Genomic DNA, 27,116 nt, shown 5'->3' with positions numbered 1-27,116 from the left:
CTTTCATCCAAACCTTCCATCTCCTGATTGCTAAAAAAAAAAGGGTGTTAGACTTATATCTTTATGGATGTTAAAAAATTATGAAATGACTCAAGAATAAAGTGATGGTGTGGTTTTTAATATCATTTTCCACTGACATTGCCAACACATCAATTATTTGAAGAGGAAGTATCGGCAGACACATCTTTTTTAGAGGAGCCTAAATTGCATCGAGACTTTCCTTGGTAGTCTCTGCCCTCCAACTCCTCTTCCTTCTCACTCTCACCATCTTTCTCAAAAATGTGTCCCAAATAATTACAGTTATTATTTTGACTACCAGCTGGGAATAGGCAAAGTACTTTTGGTTTGAATGTCCCTTCTTCTTCTTCTTTTTTTTTTATTTGATATTTTCTTTATTTACATTTCAATTGCTATCCCAAAAGTTTCCCATACCCTCCCCCCGCCCCTGCTCCCCTACCCACCCGCTCCCACTATTTGGCTCAGGCCTTCCCCTGTGTTAGGTCATATAAAGTTTGCAAGACCAAGGGGCCTCTCTTCCCAATGATGGCCGATTAGGCCATCTTCTGCTACATATGCAGCTAGAGACACAAGCTCTGGGGGTGCTGGTTAGTTCATATTGTTGTTCCTCCTACAGGGTTGCATCCCCCTTCAGCTCCTTGAATGTCCCTTCAAATATAAGGAAAGAAGTGAGGGTTATGATCTTAAAGGGTAGCAACTGACATCTTACAGAATTAAATCCTCTGTTAATCATTTGAAAATCAATAACTATTTAGACTAAGAAAGGGTCTGATCACAGGTACCCCTGGCTCATCTCTTTTGAGATCCTCCCTGCCTCCCCAACCACCTGACTCCATGCCTTCCTTCCTTCTTTAGGCAACAGACAAATAAAAACCAAACAAAGTCAGGTGCATGCCTTTAATTCCAGCACTTGGGAGGCAGAAGCAAGTAGATTTCTGTGAGTTCCAGGACGGCCAAGGCTACACAGAAAAACCTGTCGTGAAAAACCAAAAACCAAACCAAACAAAACAAAACAAAACCAAAGCAAACCAAAGCAAACCAAATAACCAAACCAAACCAAAGCAAACCAAAACACAACCAAACAGACCAGAATAGAGCAACAACAATGAGAAAACAAAACAAAACAGAAAGAATCAAGACAAAAATCCAAAAGCAAAATCAGGAGAAACACATATACATGTAGAGACACACAGAAAAACCATAAGAACACAAAATCAGAAACAATAATATGTAAGCATATGATCACTAAGGTAGAAAAAGCCCGGACAAAGCATTATGAAACAAACAAACAAAATCTCAAAAATACCATGGAGTTTGTTTTGAGTCGGCATCAACTGCTAGGTATGGGTCCTACCCTTAAGTGAGGATTTTTATACCTAGTGGGACTTCATTGGAAGTAAAGCTAATTTTTTCTTAGCAAGTGATTGCCAATTGGAGGTCACTGCTAGGTAGGGGTGGGAGCTCATGTCTGCTTCTTCCTCACAGTGTTGGGATGCCCCTGTCTGCCTTGGATCTATGCAGGGTCTGTGAATGTTTGCACAGTCTCTGTGAGTTCATATATGTACTAATCCTGTTGTATCTGGAAGACCTTCTTTCCTTGGTGTTTGCCATTCCTGCCTACTCTTAGTATCTTTCTGTCTTCTCTTCTGCAAATTTCCCCGAGCCTTGATGGAGATGTCCCATTTAGGACTGGGTGTTCCAAGGTCTCTTGGTCTTTGCAGGTTGTTGTGAGTCTCTGTAATTGTTACCCTCTATTGCAGATAGAACCTTCTCTGATGATGGCTAAGCAAGACGCCAATGGAGTTGTTGGCCAAAGGGTCTCCATGGAAACTCAAACTACTCAGGCCATTGACAAGACTATTGGTTGCTCTTCACAAACTGATGGTAAGACCTTGTTACCTAGATTACCTACAAATCTCACTGAACACAGAGAAGCCTAACTAGTCTATTGGCTAGTTAGTGTTCGTTGTATTGGAAGATACTCTGCATACTATCAGAAGAGAAAGGTAAAACATCAAGCTAGCTCTAAATCCTTCCAGTCACAATGGTCAAGCAGTTGCAAAGCTACATGATTTAATCATTCAGTAGTGGTCCAAAGTTGTGGGAAAAACCAGTTACTATCTGCTTGGACTTAAGGCTCATTTCATGAGATGGAACCCATATCTGATCCTGCTTAGGTGGCCAAGAACCTGGTACAGAGATAGGTTGACCTAGAGGAAAATCAAATACTTTGGTTTGGCTAATGAAATACAGCAATATAATGAATACTAATGATATTCGACTATACCCACAGATCAGTGTCTTGCATAGCCATTGTGCTGGCAACTGTTATGTCAACTTGACACAAGCTAGAGTCATTTCAAGGGAGGGTACCTCAATTGAGAAAATATCTTCATAAGAGCCAGATGTAAGAAGGCCTATAGGCATTTTATTTTTAAATTAGTGATTGGTGGGGTAAGGTCTAACCCACTGTAGGCTGTCCCACTCTTGAACTGGTGATCCCAAAAGCAGGCTGAGTAAAACATATATAGCAATCCAGTAAACAGCAGTTCTCTATGGCCTGTGCACCAGCTCCTGTCCCCAGGTTTCTACTTGAATTCCTGCCTGAACTTCCTTTAGTGAAGGACTGTGATATGGCATTGTAAGCTAAATAAAACCTTTACTTTCTAAATTGTTTCTGGTCATGGTGTTTCATCACAGCAATATACACTCTAAGTAAGACGATCACCATTAGAGAAGCTGCCTTCTTTATTTTTAATTTACACTTGTCCTTTGGAAAATTGTAATTTCCTCTCCCTCTCTAGACTAAGCATTATGTGAGCAGTACTTATCTACACAACTGAATAATATCTAAACACAGTTTCTTAGAGATAGTATAATCTGTATGTATCTTAATTGGTTTAGTCAATATTATATTTTGAGAGTAAAAGAGAACTGATATGAAATAAGTTATAGTAGTGTATTTCCAGTTTCTTAGTATTATAAATAATGCTGAGATTCTTGTGCATATTTGATTATGTGTAGTTTTACAACTATAGAACTAGTATTAATATGTAAAATAAATACTGTGGAAACCAAATTGTTTTCTGAAAGATATGTTCTGTACGTAATAAATTAACCCATCTTACCACGTCTACCCTTACCAACTCGACACTTATCATTTCAAATACAATTGCAATTTGATGGCAAGAAAATATATAATTTTAAAATTATTATTATGCATTTTCTTTTGAATAGTTGTATTTTCAACCATTTTGATTTAACTATTTTCAACAACCTTCATGGAAAAAGAAAATCAAAAACAGCTAACGAATAAGAAATGATTTACCATTTTGGTGGTAATAACTTACAAAACACACTGGTTCTTACTCTTCAGTTACATATGTAATTTGTTATATAATCCAAGTTTGCACAACAATACAAGTTGTATTGCCCCAAATCCAAGGAATTAAAATAATATAATAACTCAATGGAATAAACTTAGAGTGGTTAAAATTGAATAAATACATCTCACTATATAAGGAAAAGTCCAACAAATCTTGGTTATACCTAACTTTGGGAAGTAAGTGAAACAATAATGATTGTTAAGGTTGCCAGAACGTAAAATGGTTTAAACAATTGGAATACTGGAAGATAGTTTTTTAGTTATACATATATTCTAAACTACTCAGAAATTCTACTTCTAGACTTCTGCCTAAGAGAACAAAGATATTCACTCACCTAAAAATTTGCACATAAGTGCTTGTAGCAACTTTATTTGTAATAACAGCAAACTGAAAATTTTCTAAAATGCTTACGAAGGTATAAATATGTATATATATATATGTATGTATATATATTCATAAATAAAAAGAGATAAACATTAATATATGTAAAATATAATTTAATTTAATTGTAAATTATTATGCTGGGTAATAGAATCCAGGCCCAAACAACACCACGTGCATATGATTCATTTGCACAACACACTAGAATAGACACAGTTAGTCTAGAATGAGGGCCAGCAAATCAATCTAGATAGTCCCCTGGGTTTGGAAAGAAGAAGGATTAAGGTACTAGAGGTCTTGAAACATTTGGGGATGATGATAATAGCAAAGTATTGTGACTGAGATAATACCTTATGGGTATATACACATTTTCAAATTGATCAGCTTCAGCTATACTTCAATGATGTTGAAAGGTCAATTTGAAGGAGAATGCCAAGAGGTATCTGTATCTGGCCCTGTTTATTTCTAGGGAATTGCTTATTAGCATATTTATGCTTAGTAATCCCCAAACCTTTGACATATATGAGCTAAGAATCTTTGAAAATTTCTCCCTCTTCATTCATCTGCATATCTTGCAGTAATCTAAAACCTGGAATGACCTGGAGGTTATTTGCTAGGCCTGTCTGATTCAAAGATACATAAAATTTATTCTGTAAGAGCAGATACCAGCTTTAGAAGACTTCAGTTTAAACTAAGATTTTTCTCTTCTTGCTTTCCTTTCTTAAATTCAAAAGGATAATTTTTTTCACTCATGTCACTTGCCACATAATAGGTGTCTAGTAATATATGATGATTACATGACTGGATCACTGAGATAAAATTTATGAACACAACAAGCTTACTTAAAACAAATGTGTGGGGAAAAGAAAAAAGTAGTCCCTGTAGTAGCTACTCATGTTCTTTGTTCTTCTAACACAGCACGACTGGGACACTCTGGGAGTTCACTTTTCTAATAAGCTCTAGAAAAAGCTGGCACTTGTAGCTCATGAACCAGGAACTTCTGCAACAACAAGAGAAGACTGCGTAGTTAACGTGCTTATCTGTTTGTTTAATAGGTAGTTTGAATTGTGGAAAAATCCAACTTTGCTCTCTTAGCAATCCCAGAGAATAGTGTATATACACTTGTTCTGGTCTGTGTAGTCAACATCTATCTTTGTGAGTGTGATCTACATTAGCAGACACTAGGAAGAAAGTTACTTTGTGCTTTTCCAATGACTTTGTGGAGATAAATGGAAAACAAGGCAAAATTCTAGAATGGTAGGTAATTATGGCACAAAGCTTATCAGCTGCTCACTACCAGATCAGCTGTATGGAGGACTGTCTTGAAGAGGCTGGGTATTCACCTACCTCTCTCTGTTCATGTTATGCTTTAACTTCTCAGTGGCCAAGAGTCATGTCCCTAGGTATTCTAAATCAAGTCTATCTTGAGATATGCCTTTCTAGGGGCTTAACATTTAAAGTGATATTTTAAAAAATGCTTCTACTTTAGCAAACTCTGGTAACTAAATGTATCCATGTAATCTCACCAACATCGCTACCTAAACAGGACCTGAAAAGTGCCAGTGTGGATGCGAAAGTTTTACAAAGTTCCACCTCTAGATAAGGAACTATAGGCAATCAATGGTTACTTTGCATGAGAAAAACCAGGTGTTTTTCCTGATAAAGTATCCATTCTCAAGTGGTTATTCCTGGCAAATGTACATATGAGCTACACTCCATGGATGTGTGTGTGTGTGTGTGTGTGTGTGTGTGTGTGTGTATGTAAAGCCACAATAATTAAAGAAAGTTGTGTCACAAATTTGAAAAGAAGTAGGGGACTATGGGGCAGGGAAGAGTGCAGAAATGATGTAAATACAGGATAGCATTTTAAAGTTCTCCTTAATGATATTAAAGACAAGATTTCACTGATAGAGGCTGCAGCAGGTAGTCCACATCTAACCAGAGAGTATATTCTAAGTATTAAAAATAGATGTTAGCGGTAGAAGGACTGAGAAGTAAGGTTTCAGCACACTGAGTTACCTTCCCACGATAAGCAGAGGCACAGAGATGTAGGGACTGAGGCTCAACCAGATGGCTGACACTATCTCTATCCTTACTTTGCCAGTGGTCACCATGCTAAGTTCTAAAAAGGAGAAGTAGAAAAAAATAATTTAAAGTCATAAAATATAAAACAAAAGTGACTATAGGCAATCTGACAACTAACTTGGGAGAATTTTACAGGGGCAGGGAATAGGAATTGAGGGAGGGTCACTGCCACCCAGAGTAAACTAAGGACATATGAAGATGGGGGTTGAGTACAGCTAAAATATGTGCTTTTAAAATAAAAATTGGGAACTCAGAATTATATATACAATGCTAAGCCCAAATGGAATTTGTATTGGAATTTTAATTCAGCCACATGGCTGCTCTGTCAAGGGTTCACATGCAAAGACCTAGGTCAGCGGAATTTGGCTGGAATTCAGACATTCTACATACCTTTAATCCCTCTGGCAGGACTATAGACACAATCTTACCATACAACTTCTATCTAAAACAATGCAAGTTTGTAGAAGGAAGCAGCCAAGTTTGAAAGTGACATCTAATTGAGGGGCAGGCAAAGTGATGTACCAGAGATAGATTTGACAGAATGAGTCAGAGATAGAATATGACCCACTCTCATGAGAACAGAACCAGAAAGAGAGGCTACTTAAAAGAACAGCATAAGAAAGAACGAGAGAGAGAGAGAGAGAGAGAGAGAGAGAGAGAGAGAGAGGCAGAGGCAGTTTTGTTTTGTCAGGACAGTTTCATGCAGTTCCATTTCATTCTGGCAGTTTGGTGTAGTTAAGTGCAATTCATGGAATTCAGAGTCAGTTTTTCCAAGAACAATTCAATGAATAGCCAAGAGAAGTCAGTTTGAATCAGTCTGTTTGGAGAGGATTATTGAGCCAGAACAGCTGATTTGAATCAGCCAGCCAGAATTCATAAGTAGCAGGAAAGATAAAGTTATTTAATGATAAGCTTCCATGATGACAATTACATCAGGTGAATAAAAGTTAACTTTAAAAGAAATAACAATGTTGTGTGTCAGGAAGTACATGTGCATGGAGGATTATCCTGTGAGACCACCTCTGATTTCTGGTCTGGATCTGTGGTGCTGCCTCCAGTAGTTCCCAGCAGCCTCTCAAGTTCCTCAGTGTCTTCTCTAGGAACAGAGGGGAGCCAAGTAGCCAAGAAGGTAGACTTCTTGTCCTACCAGCACTGCATCAACAGAGTCTCCACATGATGTGTGCTTGAAGAAAGGCTCAACTGAGGAGATCTATTTTATTGCTGCCATCTTAGAAGAGGGAAAACAGAATAAGAGTCTTTCTATTGTCCTTGAGGCAAAAACTAATTTGTAGGTTCAGTGAGGAAAAATAAAATCATAAAATAAATGAGGAGGTAACTGTTCTAAGAGAAGCTATCCTGATAGGTCTTGATTACGTCTCCCCAATAATACAACAGACGAGTCAGATGATCTTTGCAGTATTTATTGTTAAATATTACTTGTGCAATATAGCTATAGATCATACATATATTTCATAGGCATTAGGATTGATTACAGGAGCATGGGTGAGTATAGTCAGAATCCTGCCTTTAAAATAAATATCAGAAAGTCAAAATTATATATAAGACATTTTAATTTAAAAATGCTAACCCTAAGTGTGTTGGAGAATGAAAAGAAGAATTTTAAAAGTAACCTGTTTATTGTTTGGAAATTTCATATACTTTTATTATATTCACACCACTCTCAATTTCTTCCAGATCTCTACCTCTGCCTCTTTGACCACTGAATTAGTGCTTCTTAAAAAAAAAAAGAAGAAATCAAATACAATTTGTGTTTACCCATTTCTCTTGGGTGCCCTAGAGTGTGGTCCCCCTTCTAGGTCCTTACACCTGTAAAGGTGACTGATACCCAGCAGCAGTCAAATGGCCAAAGCTCCTCAGCTAGGAGTAGCACGTTGTGCACACACACCTTCCCCCACTCCACGCCAGATAGATACTATACATGCTGCCACAGTTGTCTGAGTTCACACGTACAACTGCCCTGCTTTGTCTGGAAAACACGGTTTCCTTGAAGTCATCCACCTCTTCGGGCTCTTACAACCATTAGCTCCTATTTTTGCAATGGTCCCTGAGCCTCAGCAAGAAGAGTGTGATAAAGATATCCCTTCTAGAGCTAAGCACTCTTCAGTCTCCGAGTCTCTGAACTTTGACCTTGTGTTAGTCTCCTCACTAATTAGTGATGGGAACCGAGAGATGCACTCATGTATGAGTATAGCAGCGAGCGCTCTTAACCACTGGGCTATCTCTCCAGCCCCAACTTCCATTCTTTCTCCTGTGGATTTCATAATTTCTTTTTTCTTAACAGGTGAATCATAACTTTTTGTTGTTGTTGTTGTTGTTGTTTGTTTTTCTTTCTTTCTTTTTTTTTTTTTTTCGAGACAGGGTTTCTCTGTATGGCCCTGGCTGTCCTGGAACTCACTTTATAGACCAGGCTGGCCTCGAACTCAGAAATCCACCTGCCTCTGCCTCCCGAGTGCTGGGATTAAAGGCGTGCGCCACCATGCCTGGCTTTCATATCTTTTTTTAAACCTTCATTTCTCCTTAATTCTCATAATCCTAACAGGCTTCATTTTCATTTTAGGTAAAGAGAAGATGATGTGTACAAAATTAAGCAGCCTTAACAAGTTCACGCAGCAAACAAATAGCAGAAAATCCCACTTCAGATCCGTACTACTGTCCCCTAAGCTAAAGGCCCCTGGGTCTCGTCAGCAATTGTCCTTTGGGAACTAACAGTCCAGGGAAAGGGGCAGAATCACTTCAGAGCAATGGATAGTCAGATGCTCACAGGGTTCTGATGAAGAGGGGAAGAGAATGCTGGAGCCACTCTCCTTCTGTTCTTTGTTGCCTGGATTCAGTGATGGAAGGACCACTAAGGACTAAGTGTGGAGCAGGAGATTAAATAATACAAGCAAAGCAGCCTGTGTAGGAGTTGGCTGTCATGGTACTTAACCTGATGTGTCCCCACCGTGTTACAGAGAGGGCTAGTTCAAGTGGGGGAAGAAGAAATAGGTGGTCAGGGGAGTTGGAAAGTCAGTGGAGGGAAGGTGGGGGATGAGTAATAAAATGGGACCTTTTCATGTTACTCTGTACCTGAAATTCCCTGTGTGGCACAAGAGAGTTCATGGTCCATTTGGTGACCAGCCTTTTGGGCATCTTAGGCCTCCATTGAGCTATGATACTCTGTTTTCCCTAGGTAGTGCCTGCTGTCTTAATCCACTTCATTCCCCCAACTTTCTCCCCAAGGATCCCCTTTGTAACCAAGGCCTCTGTTTCTTTTCCCCACCTCTCTACATGATGGAAATACTACTTTGTGTCAATGGGCTATAAACAACTTGAATGAAAATTAAAATAGAAATAGTTGAACATTATTGTATCTTTACCATGGACATTAAGCAGTTGTATTTCTTGGAGGCCATAGAAGGGTTTCTTTTTTACTTCATTTTAAAATTGGTATACAAGCTAATGAATTCCATTTTCGTGCATGCATGTCATTATACTTTTCTAACACTTAGTTTCTTCTCTTTCCTGATCATTTCTACCCTCTCCCATCAGTTCCTCCTTCCACTCGCTTGTTGTCCACATGAGAGGACACTTGCAACATTTGTCTTTGTGAGTCTAGATTATTTTGCTTAACACATTGATCTCCACGGCTATTCATTTTCCTGTGAACGACATATTTTCCTTCTTCCTTATAGCTAAATAAGACTCTACCATGTATATAGGCCATGTTTTCTTTGTTCATTCTTCTCCAGCCATTGATGGGCATCCAGGCTGCTTCTATGTATGGTGGCTATTATGAATCGTGCGTTAGGACACATGGGTGTGTGGGTATTTCTGTTGTATACTAATTTAGATCTCTTCAGGTCTATTCCCAGAAGTAGGAGAGCTGGATCATATGGTAGTTCTAGGAGCCTCCATGCATAATGAATACTGCAATTTACATTTCCACCAGCAGTATGTCAGGATTCCTTTTCTCAGCATCAACTTTAGCATGTATTGTTGTTTGTGTATTTGACAATAGTCCTTCTGACTGGGGTAAGATGCAATATAAATTTAGTTCTGATTGGTTTTCTATGATGACTAAAAACGTAAAAACATGTTTTCTTTTTCTACCTCCTCCCATTCCCCCGAGACAGGGTTTCTCCGTGTAGCCTTGGCTGTCTAGAACTCACTCTGTAGTGCAGGCTGGTCCATAGTCTCACAGAGATCCACCTGCCTTTTGCCTGCGAAGTGCTGAGATTACAGGTGTGTACCACTCCCTCCTCCATTATGCTGAGTAATTTATCATTCTTCTGAGAACTACTTGTCTGGGAGATTTTTATTGATGAGATGATTTGGGTTTTTAATATTTAATTTTGGGTTCTTTATTATTTTAGATATTAATTCAGTGTTTACTTTACATAGAGCAGAGATTTTTTTCTCCTGTATTTTAGACTGTCACTTCACTATTTGGTTATTCCTTTGTTGGAGAGAGGCTTCTAGATTCCAGACAATCTCATTTCTGACTTCTTGCTATAATTTCTTGATCTACTAGAGTTCTTTCCAGAAAGTATCAAGGGTCCTTCCTTATCTTTTTTGATAACTTTTGGTTGAAAGTTGATTTTATTTGATATTAGAGTGGTTACTCCAGCTTGTTTCTTGGGACCATTTGCTTGGAAAATTGTTTTCAAACCTTTTACTCTGAGATAGTGTCTGTCTTTGTCACTGAGGTGCGCTTCCTGTATGCAGCAAAATGCTGGGTCCTGTTTACATATCCAGTCTCTTAGTCTATGTCTTTTTACTGGGGAATTGAGTCCAATGATGTTAAGAGATATTAAGGAAAAGTGATTGTTACTTCCTGTTATTTTTGTTGTTAGAGGTGGAATTATGTTTGTGTGGCTATCTTCTTTGGGAGTTGTTGAATAATTATGTTCTTGCTTTTTCTAGGGTGTAGTTTCCCTCCTTGTGCTGGTGTTTTCCATCTATTATCCTTTGTAGGGCTGGATTTATGGAAAGATATTGTGTAAATTTGGTTTTGTCATGGGATATCTAGTTTTCTCCATCTACGATAATTGAAAATTTTGCTGGTTATAGTAGCATGGGTGGCATTTGTGTTCTCTTAGGGTCTGTATGACATCTGCCCAGGATCATCTAGCTTTCATAGTCTCTGGTGAGAAGTCTGGTGTAATATTGATAGGTCTGCCTTTATATGTTACTTGACCTTTTTCCCTTACTGCTTTTAATATTTTTTTTTGTCTAGTGAATTTAGTGTTTTGATTATTATGTGACAGGAGGAATTTCTTTTCTGGTCTAGTCTATTTGGAGTTCTGTAGGCTTCTTGTACATTCATGGACATCCCTTTCTTTAGGTTAGGGAAGTTTTCTTCTATCATTTTTGTTGAAGATATTTACTGGCCCTTTAAGTTGGGAATCTTCACTCTTTTCTATACCTATTATCCTTAGGTTTGGTCTTCTCATTGTGTCCTGGATTTCCTGGATGTTTTGGACTAGGAGCTTTTTGCTTTTTGCGTTTTCTTTCACTGTTGTGTCAATGTTTTCTATGGTATCTTCTGCATGTGAGATTCTCTCTTCTATCTTTTCTATTCTGTTGGTGATGCTTGCATCTGACTCTTGATCTCTTTCCTAGGTTTTCTATTTCCAGAGTTGTCTCCCTTAGTGATTTCTTTATTGTTTCTACTTCCATCTTTAAATCCTGGATGGTTTTGTTCACTTCCTTTGCCTGTTTGTGTTTTCCTATAATTCTTCAAGGGACTTTTGTGTTTCCTCTCTAAGGGCTTCCATCTGTTTACCTGTGTTCTCATTTATTTCTTTAAGGGAGTTATTTATGTCCTTCTTCAAGCCCTGTATCATCATCATGAGAAGTGATCTTCATTCCAAATCATGCTTTTCCGGTATGATGGAGTATCCAGGACTTGCTATGGTAGGAGAATGGGATTCTGATGATGCCAAGAAACCTTGGTTTCTGTTGTTTATGTTATTATGCTTGTCTCCTGCCATCTGATTATCTCTAATGCTACCTGCCCTCGCTGTATCTGACTGGAGCCTGTCTTCCCTGTGATCCTGGTTGTGTTAGAACTCTTCAGAGTTCAGCTGTTTCTGTGATTCTGTGATTCTGTGATTCTGTGATTCTGTGATCCTGTGATCCTGGGATCCTGGGATCTTGAGATCCTGGGTGTGTCACAGCTCCTTAGAGACAAACTGCCTCTGGGACCCTGAAATCCTGTTGTGACCAAACCTCTGGGATCCTGGGATCCTGTGTGTGTTAAACACTTGGAAGTGGAGCTTCTTCTGGGTGTTGTGGGACTGGGTGCAGAGTTTGCACCCAAGGTCCGCTGACTCATATCTTATTGCATAAATGTATTACATTTTCATTATCTACCCATATTTGACAGATATTCAGGCTGCTTTCATTTTTTAGCTGTTGTGAATAGAGCAGCAATGTATATGGATAATAAATTATCTTTATAATTAAAAATAGGATTCTTTGGGTATATTTTCAGGAGTGAAATAATTGAGTTATGTGGTAGATCTGCTGATCTATTTCCAGCCTTTTGAGGAATCTCCACAGTGATTCCAGAGTGGCTGCTCCAGTTTGTTTCTATTAGGAACAAATAAGTATTCATTTTTCCAAACATCTATGACAACATCTGCTGTTATTTGTTTGTTTGTTCTTAAAAAAAAAACTTGGCTGTTCTGACCTGAATAAGATGAAATCTTAAAGTAGTTTTCACTTATATTTCTCTGATGTCTAAGAATGTGAACATTGAAGAAATGTTTGTCAGACACTTCTATTTCATCTTTTGAAACTCGGTTTCATTCTATGTCTCATTTTAAAAATTGTTTTCTTGACATTTAGCTTTATGAATTCTTTGCATATATGATTATGTTCAGATATCTTTTGTATTCCTAGACTCACCAAGAATTTTATCATGAAGGATTTTTTAAAGATTTATTTATTTTATTTACATGAGTACTCTGTAGCTGTCTTCAGACACACCAGAGGAGGGCATCGGATCCCATTACAGATGGTTGTGAGCCACCATGTGGCGGCTGGGAATTGAACTCAGGACCTCTGGAAGAGCAGTGAGTGCTCTTAATTACTGAGCCATCTTTCTAACCTTGGTATGTTGGGTTTTGTCAAAGGCCTTTTTAAATTTAATTTAATTTAATTTAATTTAATTTAATTTTTGTTGTTGTTTTGCACCTAATGAGACAATCATGTGGTTTCTGTCCTTTAGACTGTTTATATAGTAGATTACGTTTTTTGATTTACAGCTTGGACTTGACCATAGTGGATATCTTTGATGTGTCCTACATTTGATTTAGAAGTATTTTGTGAAGAATTTTTGTGTCTGTGGTTGTCAGGGAGATTTACCTATAATTTTCTTTGTTGTTGTTGAATCTTTGCCTGGTGTTAGCACTGGAGTAATGCTGGCTCCATAAAAAGTTTAGAAATGTTCTTTTCTTTTCTATGTTATGGAATGATTTGAGAAGCATTGGTGTCAGTTTTTTTTTTTTTTGAAAATTTTATAGAATTCCTTATTATATCTATCTGGTTCTGGCCTTTTCTAGTTGGAAGGGTTTCAATTACTGATTCTAACTCAATGGTTATTATGGGTCTACTTAAATTATTTACTTCATCTTAATTTATTTTTGGCAGGTTTTAAATATCTAGATATATTTAGGAATTCATCTGTTTTTTTATATTTTCCAGCTTATATGAATATAGATTTTAAAAGTATGTTCCTGTGATTCTCCCAATTGCCTCAGTATTTTTTTTTTTTTTTTAGTAATGTTTCCTTTTTATCTCTACTAGTTTTGGTCTGAGTTTTTTTTTAACTTAGAGCTAAAAATATTGTTTTCCCCTTATTCTTACTGAAAATGTGAAAGAGAAATGAGACCAGTCATAAAAATATGGTGATCCACTGACAATTAATTCAGATGAAAGTAGGATAAGAATTCTTTGAGTCGGTCTAAAATCCTGTGAGCCTCCTGGAAGTCTTAAGCCATATCACAGTTAGTGATTTTACCAAGGTGAAGATTCAGTTGCAATCTATGGCTGTTGTGAGAAAGAGAGTCACATGTCTGATGGGAGAATCTAAACTACCATTCAGAGGTTTTAAGGATCATGAAACTTAACATAAACATATAGGGATCTGAGAGATATAAGAGTTAGCTATGACATTATTTATTGTTTCTAGGTGTGGTTTTATTGTTTCTGCTTTTTTCTGTTTATTAAAATAGGTGTATTGCTATTTTCAGTGAAGAGTATAGAAATGTATTTATTGCCAGGGAGTCCAGGGAATTGTGTAGGAACACCAGGCCTACCCTTGTGGCTATCAAGGGTTTGTTTCATGTAGCATTGGGGACCTAAAGGACAGGTGGCAGCTTTAGCCCAGTTGTCTTCTTAGTTTGGGCTTTATTGCTATAAAGAGACACTTTGACTAAGGAAACTTTTATAACAAAAAACACTTAATTGGGGGCTGGCTTACAATTTCAGAGGTTCAGTTAATTATCATCATGGTGGGAAGCATAGCAGCATGCAGGCAGACATGATGCTGAAGGAGCTGAGAGTTCTACATCTTCATCCACCGGCAGCAAGGAAAGACTATCTTACTTGAGTATAGCTTACTTAAGCATATGAGATCTCAAAGCATACCCTGATGGTGACATACTGCCATGGACTGGACTCAGTTGGTCCCTCAACCTGAGGGAGAATCAGGGTTCTGGTACTCAGGTGGACAAGGAGTCGGAAGGGTGACAAACAGACACAGATACCAGAGAGAGTGCTGTATCTGAGCGTAATTTCTAAAAGTGAGTATCACACTTATATTACAGAAGAAAACAAAGAAGTTAGATGACACATCAGCCAAGGCACATTGAAATTATCTTATGCATAATGACACAAAACAGAGAAATGCATACATAAAGACTACAGGAACTAGGCAGTGGTTACAACTGAGATAAAAGGAGGCCCTTTCTAAAGTCAGCCATACTAGGAGCCAGGTGAGGATTTCACACTCTAGTCACCATTTTTGCTATTCTTTGAGCCCTGTGAAAGCTTGCACTAGGGGGTTCTGCTCTTGCTAACCTTTTCATGAGTAATGCAATACTCTAGTTCCCCCTTAAACCACAACCCTCCTTCTTCCTAGACCATTGTAAGTTCCTGCATATGGGAGTGACTCGGCTGTTACTCTAAGTTTACTTTGTTGAACTAGCCCTGAGACTGTTAGCTCTTATCCAGTAAAATACTGCAAGAAAGCATGCAAGACCCTCCACACTATTGCAGGGACAAATGTGGTTATGGGATACCAGAGACTCTCCAGGAGACAAGTTTCCATAAAACTTTTTGCCTTAGGACTGCGGCCAAGCTTTTGGATTTGCCACGCAGACTTCACTGGAGTGGATGTGGCAACATACTTCCTCAACAAGGCCACACCTATTTCAAGAAGACCCCATCCCCCAACTGTTCCAAGCATTGTTTGTCCCCCTATGGGCCAAGCATTCAAAGACATGAATCTATGGGGACCATTCCTATTCAAACCATCACACCAGTAGATGAGGAGATAAATGTGGATAACCATTAGGGTGTTAAGGCTGCTGCTGTCAGACATGATTGGCTATGACTGCCAGGATTCATTGGTGGGACTCTGTTCTTCTGAGAGAAACATATAAGTGGTGGGTCACTGATGTTCCAGGTGAATTGTTGATTCTTCTGCCTATATATTACTATTCCTATCAGTTTTGGTCAGAGACACTTGTTTTTGCCTCCCTGAGAATCTTTATTCAGGTAATGACTGAGGGGGGAAGAGAGAGATATCACAGGTAAGGTTTTCATGCTATCTCACCCATGCTCTTTATAAACAACCCCATTCAAATTCATTAGGTCACTCTGTTCCTTCAGACCCATGTCTTCCTGTCTTATTCCTACACTGCAACAGAACACCAGTTGCAGCCCTTCCTCCCCATTGTGTATATATACTGTGGATCCCACAGATCATCCCCTCCTAGCCTCCCTCATTTCTATATCAAAGCCCCCAACTCCAGAAGGCACTCCCTGCTAAACTATAGGACATGTCTGCCAGAAAACCAGGTAGGCTGCCTAGTTTTCACCTCACCAGTGATGTTTCCCTCTTCCCAGAAGCCATTAATTGACTAAAGATTCTCAGGAAGTATATTAGTCAGGGTCCTCTAAAGTCACAGAAATTATGGGTAGTCTCTATATATAGTAAAGGAATTTGTTGATGACTTACAGTCTGCAGTCCAACTCCCAACAATGGTCAGCAGCAGCTGTGAATGGAAGTCCAAGGATTTAGCAGTTGCTCAGTCCCACAAGGCAAGAAGGCAAAGGAGAGAAAGAGTGTAAATCTTCCTTCTTCCAATGTCCTTATGTAGGTCTCCAGCAGAAGGTGTAGCCCAGATTAAAGGTGTGTGCCACCATGACTTTAATCCCAGATGACCTTGAACTCAGAGATCTCCCTTTCTATTTTTTATTATTATTTTCTTTATTTACATTTCAAATGTTATCCCGATAGTTCCCTAACCCCCCCCCCCCGCTCCCCTACCCACCCACTCCCACTACTTGGCACAGGCCTTCCCTTGTGATGGGTCATATAAAGTTTGCAAGACCAAGGGGCCTCTCTTCCCAGTGGTCCCTTCAGCAGAATCTTGCTGGCATGAGCATTAGTATCTAGGTTTGGTGGCTGATGATGGGATGGATTCCCGGATGGGGTAGTCTCTGGTTAGTTCATCCTTTCATCTTAGCTCTAAATTTTGTCTCTGTACCTATATCCTTTCATGAATATTTTGTTCCTTATTCTAAGGAGGAATGAATGGATACAGAAACTTTGGTACATTTACACAATGGAGTACTACTCAGCTATTAAAAACAATGAATTTATGAAATTCTTGGGCAAATGGATGTATCTGGAGGATATCATTCTTAGTGAGGTAACCCAATCACAAAAGAAGTCACTAGATATGCACTCACTGATAAGCAGATATTAGCCCAGAAACTTAGAATACTGGAGATCTCCCTTTCTTAATCTTCTGGAATTCATAGCCACTATGCCTCAAGATCTCCATGCCAAGATCCAGGTCAGAAACTTCTATCTCCCAGCCTCTAGATTAGGATCACTGGTGAGCCTTCCAATTCTGGATTGTACTTCATTACATTAACATATAAAATGACAACCCATACTGCTTCTGCTCTTTCTCTGGTCCCCAAGACCCAATCCCCTACACTAATCAGATAGACAGACAGACAGACAGACAGACAGACACACACACACACACACACACACCACATACACATACACACACACACACACACACACACACACACACACCACATATACACACACAGAAGGAAATGAACAAATCCCTCAAAGAAAGCATGAAAACACAAACTATGGGAGCAAATGAGTAAATCCATTAAAGAAAGCAAAAACAAAACAAAACAAAACAAAACAAACAAAAAATCCCCAAGCAATGGAAGGAAATGAGTAAAATAGTTCAAGACCAGAAAATGGAAATTGAGGCAATAAAGAAAACACAAAGTGAAGGAGTCTGGAAACAAATAATTTAGGAAATTCAACAGGAATTATAGAGCCAGTCTTTAGCAACAGAATACAAGAGATAAAAGAGAGAGTTTCAGGCATTGAAGCTATGATAGAAGACGTGGATATACATTAGCCAATGAAAATGTTACATCTAAAGAAAATCTCCAGACACAGACATCCAGGAAATCTGGGATACCATGAGAAGAACAAATATAAGGGAGTACTACTCAGCTATTAAAAACAATGAATTCGTGAAATTCCAAGGCAAATGGATGGAACTAGAAAATATCATCCTGAGTGAGGTAACCCAGTCACAAAATAACACACATGGTATGCACTTATTGATAAGTGGATATTAGCCTAAAATCTTGGAATACCCAAGATACAATTCCCAGATCACGTGAAGCTCAAGAAGAAAGAAGACCAAAGTGTGGATGCTTCAGTCCTTCTCAGAAGTGGGAAACAAAATACTCCTGGGAGGAAATACAGAGACAGAGTGTGGAACAGAGACTGAAGAAAAGGCCATCCAGAGACTGCCCCACCTGGGGATCCATCCCATATACAGATACCAAACCCAGACACTATTGTGGATGTCAAGAAGTGCTTGCTGACAGGAGCCTGATATAGCTGTTTTCTGAGAGGCACTTTCAAAGCAAATACAGAGGCCTGGCAAATACAGTGGTGGATGCTCACAGCCAACCATGAGATTGAGCACAGGGTCCCCAATGGAGGAGTTAGAGAAAGCACCCAAGGAGCTGAAAGGGTTTGCAACCCAATAGGAAGAACAACAATATCAACCAACCAGACACCCCAGAGCTCCCAGGCACTAAACCACCAACCAAAGAGTACACATAGAGGGTCCCATGGCTCCTGCTGCCTATATAGCAGAGGATGGCCTTATTGGACATCAGTGGAAGGAGAGGTCCTTGGTCCTGGGAAGGCTTGATGCCCTAGTGTAGGGGAATTTAAGGATGCCCTAGTGTAGGGGAGGCAGGAGTAGGTGGGCAGATGGGTAAGCATCCTCATAGAAGCAGGGGAAGGGAGGATGAGATAGGGGGTTTCCGGATGGGAAACAGGGAAAGGGTATAACATTTGAAATGTAAATAAATAAAATATCCAGTAAAAAATAAAATAAAGTAAAAAGAGTAAAAGGCATGCAGAAAGGATAAAAACCCAGCTCAAAAGCCCAGAAAATATTTTCAACAAAATTATAGAAGAAAAATTTCCTAACCCAAAGAAAGACATGCTTATAAATGTCTAAGAAGCAGACAGAACACCAAATAGATTGGACCAGAAGAGAAAATCCCCTCACCATAAGAAATGCAAAACAGTAAACATACAAAGCAAAATGAGAATATTAAAAGCTACAAGGGAAATAGGCCAAGTGACATATAAAGGCAGACCTATAAGAATATACTTGACTTCTTAAAGGAGACTCTAAAAGCCAGAAGAGCCTGGATCCATCTCCTGCCAACTCTAAGAGAGCACAGATGCCACCCTAGACTACCATTTCTGGCAAAACTTTCGATCACCATAGATGGAGAAAATAATATATTCCATCATAAACTCAAATTTAGACAATATCTATTTACAATTCTATCATTACAGAAGGTACAAGAAGGAAAACTCCAACTTACAGAAGTTTCAATCCATTAAAACACAGGAATTAACTCACATCAGCAAAACCAAAAGAAGGAAACATACCACCACTGCTACCTCCACCACCACCACCAAATGAACAAGAAGCAATAATTATTGGTTATTGATATCTCTCAATATTAATGGTCTCAATTCTGTAGTAAAAAGTCACAGACTAATAGAATGGATGCAAAAACAGATTCCATCCTCCTATTGTACCGAGAACACACTTCAGTATTAAGGATACTTTAGAGTAAAGTGTTGGGAAAGGTATTTCAAGCAAATGGACCTAAGAAGACCTGTATAGACATGTTAATATCTGACAAAATAGTCTTCAAACCAAAACTAATCAAGAAAGATAAGGAAGGACACTACATTCATGTCAAATGACATTTCATTCTTAGCATCTATGTCCCAAAAAAGGGCACCTAAGTTTGTAAAAAGAAACATTACTACAGCTTAAATCACATATTGACACAGACACACTGATAGTAGGAGACTTGGGTACCCCACTCTCACCAATGGGCAGGTCATCTGGATCCATTTTGCCTGGATGCAGACAAAAGCTAAGCAGAGAAATACTAGACATAACATGTTCCTGGGCAAGAAAATTGATGGAAATCAAGGAGATACAAATTGGTAAGGAAGAAGTCAAATTATCATTATTTGCAGATTATATGACAGTATATATAAATTACCCTAAAACCTCCAGAAGGGATCTCCTATAGTTGATAGACACACTCAGCAAAGCATCTGGATAAAAGATTAAAACAAAACAAAACAATGAAAATCAGTAACTCTCAAATATACAAATGACAAAGCAATCAGGAAAACAGCACCCTTCACAGTACCCTCAAATAACAAACTCTATCTTGGGGTGACCAGCCAAACAAGTGAAAGACTTGTATGATTAAAACTTCAAGTCAAGTCTTTGAAGAAAGAAATTGGAGAAAGTATTTAAAAAATTGGGAATAATCCCATGCTTGTAGATTGATAGTAAAAATGGCTATCCTACCAAAAACATTGAGTAGAAACAATGCAGTTTCTATCAAAATTCCAACATGCCTCTTTACAGACCTTGAGAAGCTATTTCTCAACTTTATTTGGAAGAAAATCCAGGATAGTTAAAATAATCCTGAACAATAGAGAACTCCTGGATGCCACCATACCCTACACAAGCTATTTTACAGAGCTATAGTAGTAAAACCCACATGATATTGGCATCAAAGCAAACAATATTGATCAATGGAATTGAATTGAAGACCTAGACACTTAAGGACACCTTATTTTTTGTTAAGATACCAGAAATACACACCAGGAAAAGAAATTACCATCAACAAATGGTGCTGGTCTAACTTGATGCTGTCAAGTAGAAGAATACAAACAGATTCTTATTTACTACGCTGCACAAGATTTAAGTTCAAGTGGATCAACAACCTCAACACAAAACCAGATACATTGAGCCTGACAGAAGAAAAATTGGAGAATAGTCTTGAACACATTGGCACATATACAACTTCCTGAAGAGAACATCAGTTTCACAGGGAGTACAATCAATGATTAATAAAAGGGACTTCATAAAGCTGAAAATCTTCTGTGAGGCAAAGGCTACTGTCAGACAAAGCAGCAGACTACAGGATGGGAAAAGATTTCTTTTTACTAACTCCATCCAATACAGGGCTAAAATCCAAAATATATAAAGAACTAAAGAAACTACATATCAAAAACCCAAACAATTCAATTAAAATGGGACATACATCTAAACAGAGAATTCTCAATAGAGGAATCTCAAGTGGCTAAAAAGCATTAAAGACGTGCTCAGAATCCTTAGCAATGAAGGAAATGAAAATCAAAACTACTTTGAGATTCATCTTACACTTGTCAAAATGACTAAGATCGATAAAACAAATGATAGGTTATGCTGGCAAGGATGTGGAGCAAGTGGAAAACTCCATTGATGGTGGGAGTGCAAACTTGTATAACCACTATGGAAATCAATATGGTGATTTCCTAGAAAACTAAGACTGGATCTTCTTCAAGAACCAGCTATACTACTCTTGGGTATATACCCAAAGGTCTCTCCATCCGACTACATGGATACTTGCTCAACCATGTTCTATTTGGCTTCATTCATAATAGCGAGAAACTGGAAATGACAGTCTCTTCTGTTGAGATGTCCCTGAAGAAAAGAAAAAAGAAAAAATGTGATAATTATGAAATGGAGTAACTCAGCAGTTAAAAAATATTGACATCTATCTTCTGAGGTCTTCAATTTCTTTCTTCAGGGATTTGAAGTTCTTGTTATAGAGACCATTCACTTGCTGGGCAAGAGTTACACCAAGATATTTTGTACTATTTGTGGCTATTTGAAGGGTGTTGATTACATTGATGGATTTCCTTATATTAAACGACCCCTGCATCTCTGGGATGAAGCCTACTTGGTCATGATGAATGATCATTTTGATGTGCTCTTGGATTCGATTTGCGAGGATTTTATTGAGTATTTTTGCATCNATATTCATAAGGGAAATTGGCCTGAAGTTCTCTTTCTTTGTTGGATCTTTGTGTGGTTTAGGTATCAGAGTAATTGTGGCCTCATAGAATGAATTGAGTACCCATCTCACACCAGTCAGAATGGCTAAGATTAAAAATTCAGGTGACAGCAGATGCTGGCGAGGTTGTGGAGAAAGAGGAACACTCCTCCATTGCTGGTGGGATTGCAAGCTTGTACAACCACTCTGGAAATCAGTCTGGCGGTTCCTCAGAAAATTGGACATAGTACTACTGGAGGACCCAGCAATACCTCTTCTGGGCATTTACCCAGAAGATCTTCCAACTGGTAATAAGGACACATGCTCCACTATGTTCATAGCAGCCTTATTTATAATAGCCAGAAGCTGGAAAGAACACAGATGTCCCTCAATAGAGGAATGGATACAGAAACTGTGGTACATTTACACAATGGAGTACTACTCAGCTATTAAAAACAATGAATTTATGAAATTCTTGGGCAAATGGATGTATCTGGAGGATATCATCCTTAGTGAGGTAACCCAATCACAAAAGAAGTCACTAGATATGCACTCACTGATAAGCGGATATTAGCCCAGAAACTTAGAATACCCAAGATACATTATGCAAAACAGAAGAAAACCAAGGAGGATGACCATTGTGTGGATACTTCATTCCTCCTTAGAATAAGGAACAAAATACTCATGAAAGGATATAGGTACAGAGACAAAATTTAGAGCTAAGATGAAAGGTTGGACTATCCAGAGACTACCCCATTTGGGAGTCCATCCCATCATCAGCCACCAAACCTAGATACTAATGCTCATGCCAGCAAGATTCTGCTGAAGGGACCCTGATATAGTGGCCTCTTGTGAGGCTATGCCAGTGCCTTGCAAACACAGAAGTGGATGCTCACAGCCAGCTATTGGATGGAACACAGGGTCCCCAATGGAGGAGCTAGAGAAAGTACCCAAGGACCTGAAGGGGGCTGCAACCCTGTAGGTGGAACAACAATATGAACTAACCAGTACCCCCTGAGTTTGTGTCTCTAGCTGCATATGTAGCAGAAGATGGCCTAATCGGCCACCACTGGGAATAGAGGCCCCTTGGTCTTGCAAACTTTATATGACCCAGCACAAGGCAAGGCCTGGGCCAAGTAGTGGGAGTGGGTGGGTAGGGGAGCAGAGGTGGGGGGAGGGGTATAGGAAACTTTCAGGATAGCATTTGAAATGTAATTAAAGAAAATAATAAAAAAAAAAGTGAAAAAAAGAGAAGGGTGTTGTTTCCCTAATTTCTTTCTCAGCCTGCTTTTCATTTGTATAAAGGAAGGTTAATGATTTTTTTGCATTTATTTTTTATCCAGCCACCTTGCTGAAGTTGTTTATCAGGTTTAGGAGTTCTCTGGTGGAATTTTAGGGTTTGCTTATGAATACTATCATATCTTCTGCAAAGAGTGATACTTTGACTTCTTCCTTTCCAATCTGTATCCCTTTGATCTTCTTTTGTTGTCTAATTGCTTTAGCTAGAACTTCAAGTGCTATATTGAATAGATGGGGAGAGAATGGTCAACCTTGTTTTATACCTGATTTTAATGGGATTGTTTCTAGTTTGTCTCCATTTAATTTCATGCTTTTCTTATGTGTAGTTATGAACCTTGTATCCCCGCTCTCTCTAGGACGTTTAGCTCGAAGGGTATCATACTTTATTAAAGGTCTTTTCAGCATCTAATGAGATGATCATGTGATTTTTTTCCTTCAGTTTGTTTTTATAGTGTAATATGTTGATGGATTTTCACATATTGAACCATTCCTGCATTCTTAGGTTGAAGCCTACTTGATTGTGGTAAGTGATGGTTTTGAATTTTTATTGAATATTTTTACATTGATTTTTTTATAAGTGATATTGACCTGAAGTTCTCTTTCATTAACATTTCCCATCAAAATTCCAACACAATTCTTCTTAACATGAAAAGAGCAAATCTCAACTTCTTATGGAAAAACAAAAAATCCAGGATAGCCAAACAACTTTCAATGAAAAGTTCTTCTGGGGGGAATTATCATCCCTGGCCTCCAGCTGTACTACAAAACAGTAAAGACAACATGGTACTGGTGCAGAGACAGACAGGTCCATCAATGGAATAGAATCAAATACTCTGAAATAAACCCACACACCTATGGACACGTGATCTTTGACAAAGAAGCCAAAAAGCATACAACGGAAAAAAAGAAAGCATCTTCAATAAATGGTGCTGCTCTAACTGGCTGTTTGTAGGCAAAAGAATGAAAATCGATCCATATTTATCATCTTGTACAAAGTTCAAGTCCAAGTGAATCAAGGACCTCAACATAAAACCAGATAACACTGAATCTAATAGACATGCTTTCTATGTACTCACTGATAAGTGGATATTAGCCAACAAGTACCTAGGACACAACCCACAGACCACAAGAAGTGTAACAACCAGAAAGGCCTAAGAGAGGATGTTTCAGTCCCATTTAGAAGGGGAAAGAAAATAATTATGGGAGGCAGAGGGAAAGAAAGACCTGGGTGGGAGGGTGTGGGGAAGGGGAACAGGATCAGGTATAGGGTGGGGGACAGGAGAGAAGTCCAGAAGGCCAGGAGAAGGAATGAAAATAAGCACTCTCGGGTGGTGGGATATAGGAGGGACCCTCCAGAAAGTACCAGAGACCTGGAGGTGACTCTCCAGACTCAATGGGCATGAACTTAGCCAAAAAGCCCAACAACAGGGAGAGGAAATCTGAAGAGTCCACCTCTAGTAGAAAGACGGGGCCTCAAGTTGAGGGACAGGATTGCTAACCCATAGTCGAAATTTCTGACTCAGTACTGTTTCTCTCTAAAAGAACTGTGGGGATAAAAATGGAGAAGAGATTGAAGACAGGAGCCTAGTATGGCTGGCCTCTGAGAGGCTCTGCCAGCAGCTGACTGAGATGGACACAGAAACTTTCACCAACCACTGGACTGAAGTCAAGGACCCCTATGGTTGAATTAGGAGAAGGACTCAAGAAGCTGAAGGGGAGAGAGTGACCCCATAGGAAGACCAGAAGTCTTAACCCCAGGAAGCTCTTAGAGAGTGAGCCACCCACCAGTCACCATACTTGGGCTAGCAGAATACTGCTTGGTTTGGCCTCAGTGTGAGAAAAGGCCTCAGTGGCCTGCAGGGAAGGGGTGACCTGGTGGTGGGGAGAAACACCCTCTAGGAGGCAAGAGGGAGGAGGAGTGGGGTGAGGAACTGTGGAAGGCAGAACTGGGATGGGGGAACAACGTCTGGAATGTAAATAAAAATCCTTTTTTAAAAATTGACATCATGAAATTTGTAGGCAAATGGATGGCTCTAGAAAAAAAATCTTCCTGGGTTGAGGTAACTCAGACCCAGAAAGATTATTCACTTATAGGTAAATATTATCCATTAAATAAATGATAACCAAGCTACAATTCATAGACCCAGAGAGGTTAGTTAAAGAGAACAAGAGTTTAGAGGAGTTCAGGAATCTATCTGGGAGGGGGAAATTCAATAGATTTTTGGGGCAGACTGTGGGCAGGTGGTGATGGGAGTGGGGGGGAACAGGTGAAGAGAATTTGGGGTGGAGGGAGAGAGTATGAAGAGAGATAGCTGCTATTGGGTGTGGGATTTGGAAGATGATGTGAAAACCTAGTACAGTAGGAACTTACTGGAATTTATGAAGGTGAACCTAATGAGAACTCCAGTAATGGGGGATATGGACTTTCAACAAGCCTTCTCTTGTTGTCAAGTAAGGTTTCTAGTGTTGGGACTAGGTTGCAGTGAGTTGAGTTATTGGTCAAGAGAGTGTCATAATGATCCCCAAACAAAACTGCTATTGCTAAGACAAAGTCAGTCTTCAAACCGACAGCAGGGACCCCATTGCTGAGCACAATACCCACATGACTCACTGAACATGGAAAAGTAGAACTGGTGCCTACATGGAGCCTTCACCTTTATATTCTATGTCTGTGGTATTGGACGGTGGTACTCTGGCAGACTACCAAAAGAGAAACATGGACACCAACCCAGACACAAAACCTCTGACCTACAGTTTGTAGAATACAGGAATACCCTTAGTGCACACCTTTGATCCCAAACAACGAAAGTAGGGTTAGTTTATAGAAAGAAGCAGCCATGTTTAAAAGTGACATCTAATTGAGGGGCAGATAAAGTGACAAGTCCGAGAAAGATTTGACAGAATAAATGAGAGATAGAATAAACCCAACTTTCATGAGAGCACACAGAAAAGAGAGGGTAGACAGAGGTGGTGGCGATGTGTGTGTACAGCAGACAGAGGTGGTGGTCATGTGTGTGTACAGCAGGTTTTACTGCGACAGTTTTATAGAGACGGGTTGCAGGTAAAGACCGAATAGGGCAGAAAATGAGAAAAAAAAATCAGAAGATTAGAACAGAATGCCTGAGTTAGTTTGAGGGCAAGCAGAGCAATTCAGTCACAAGCCAAGTTTTTATCAGTCAGGAGAGGAGTTTTGAGCAAGAACAGCTGAGTTGAACTAGCCAGAATCCAGAAAGAACTAGAAAGGGCGGGCTTATTCAACATTAAACCTCTGGGATGACAATCACATTGTGTGAATTAAAAATTACTTTTACAACAATCTATATTGCCTGCAAAATATGCTAGGACAATGGTGGCACAGAACTTGTGGGTGTGACCAGCTAATGTCTGATTTGACCTAAAGCCCACTCCTTGAGATGGAACCTATACCTGATAATGCTTGGGCAACAAAGAACTAGAGATTAGAAGGCACAGAGACCTATGATGAAACCAAACGTTGTTGGTATAAAATAACTCAATAAAATGATATTTGGCTATACTCATAGATCAGTGCCTTTTCAAGTCATCCTCAGAACTGCTTTCTCCAGCAGCCGATGGGGACAGATGCAGAGACCCATGGCCAGACATTACGTGAATAGAGAGTCTAACTTGGAGGTTTCCATCAAATCCCTGCCCTCGGAGATCAGGGAATCTTTCAGAAGAGGTGGCAGAAAGATTGCAAGTACCAGGGGGATGGGGGATACCAGGAGAACAAGCCCTCAGAATTAACTAAACAAGACACATAGGAGCTTAAAGAGACTCAAGCAGCAAACACTGGGCTGACATGGGTCTGTACCAGGTCCTCTGCGTATATATTATATCTAATAACTTAATTTTTGATGTGACTCCTGACTGTGAGAACAAATATGTCTCTGACTCTTGTGCCCGCCCTTGGGACTCTTTTCTTCCTCTGGGTTGCTGTGTTCAGCTTAGATATGATAGCTTTTGCTCCATCTTATAGATTACTTTGTCTTGTTAGTTTGTTATCGCTTAGAAGCCTCTTTTTTTTTTTTCTATTGACAGTAAAGGAGTGGATCTAGAAAGCACGGGAGGTGGGCAGGAACTGGGAGCAATAGGAGAAAAAAACTATAAGGAGGATGTATTGTATGGGAAAAGGATCTATTTTTTAAATAAAAGTAAAAATATGTGAAAAAATAAATTCGCTAGGTCAAATATAACAAAAGG

The 27,116-nt window shown here is 39.1% G+C and overlaps 1 long non-coding RNA gene across 1 annotated transcript in view; it reads left to right on the top strand.

Moving 5' to 3' along the window:
• The window catches only part of LOC110319775, a 52,253-nt gene extending 25,137 nt beyond the window's left edge, over positions 1–27,116 (top strand). Inside the window, exons 2-4 of the long non-coding RNA XR_002380426.1 lie at positions 1,779–1,902; positions 24,438–25,862; positions 25,895–27,116. This is a non-coding gene — a long non-coding RNA (uncharacterized LOC110319775). The remainder of the gene's footprint in view (positions 1–1,778; positions 1,903–24,437; positions 25,863–25,894) is intronic.

Source organism: Mus pahari, chromosome 4, assembly GCF_900095145.1.
Source record: "Mus pahari chromosome 4, PAHARI_EIJ_v1.1, whole genome shotgun sequence".
Classification (NCBI taxonomy): domain Eukaryota; kingdom Metazoa; phylum Chordata; class Mammalia; order Rodentia; family Muridae; genus Mus; species Mus pahari.
The sequence above is the reverse complement of the archived record's forward strand: the minus strand, read 5'-3'. Positions and strand labels throughout refer to the sequence as shown.